Below are 986 nucleotides of genomic sequence, written 5' to 3' on the forward strand. Positions count from 1 at the left end.
ATGATAGATAGATAGATAGATGATAGATAGATGATAGATAGATGATAGATAGATGGATAGATAGATAGATAGATAGATAGATAGATAGATAGATAGATAGAGGTGCAAAAAGAGTTGCCAACCAGAGATGAGTATCCAAGCCTTGTTGTCTGAGGTTTTTATTGGGAGCCAGAGTTCATGTAACTAATCTTAGTTCCTCTGTCTCCAGCTCCCCACCTGCCTGGGAGGTCAAATTGATAGAGCACGGCCTAGGCCCATACATACAAAAGCAAGAGTTCATTTTAAGTCACATTCTTAGCATCAAGTACCTGATCACCTAATACAGTATGGCCTAAGGCCTCAAACATAGAAACACACTCTTAGGCAGAATAGTCCAAGGACTCAAAGATTATCTCCCAGGAGCCAATCAAGAGTCAGTCCTGAAGACAAGACTTTTATTTATTTATTTATTTATTTATTTATTTATTTATTTATGGGCACGCACGCACATGCGCCCGGCGTGAGTTCTAAGCCACTGGGTCCGGGACGCGAACCGCGGTCAACTACGTGGGAATCCAGCGACATAGCCATTACACTAACTGCTGGTTCCAAGACAAGACTTTGTTGGGAATGTGTAAGACCCTCAACTTGGACCTACCTGAGCCTGTTTTGTAATTAATCTATGTGGCATTAATCTGACTTCTCCCCAGATATCATTGTAACTAATTAGAATATACTTGTAGGCTCAGGACCAGCAGATGGTGTAATGGTTACATCACCATGTTGACTGTGGTTTGAGTCCCGGATTGGCAGTTTCAAACTTAGGCTGGGTGTGCGTGTGAGCCCAAAATGCCGAGAGGAGAATGGAGGAGAAGGGATTGTAGTGTGGCCATCCCTCCCTAGGGAGTGACTTCTTGCTTTCTGCCTCTCTGGTGAGTGCATGTGCCCTACACACACACACACACACACACACACACACACACACACGTAGGCTAATTCTGCATTCA

The sequence above is a fragment of the Tupaia chinensis genome, unplaced genomic scaffold, assembly GCF_000334495.1.
Source record: "Tupaia chinensis unplaced genomic scaffold, TupChi_1.0 Scaffold145652_1, whole genome shotgun sequence".
Lineage (NCBI taxonomy): Eukaryota > Metazoa > Chordata > Mammalia > Scandentia > Tupaiidae > Tupaia > Tupaia belangeri.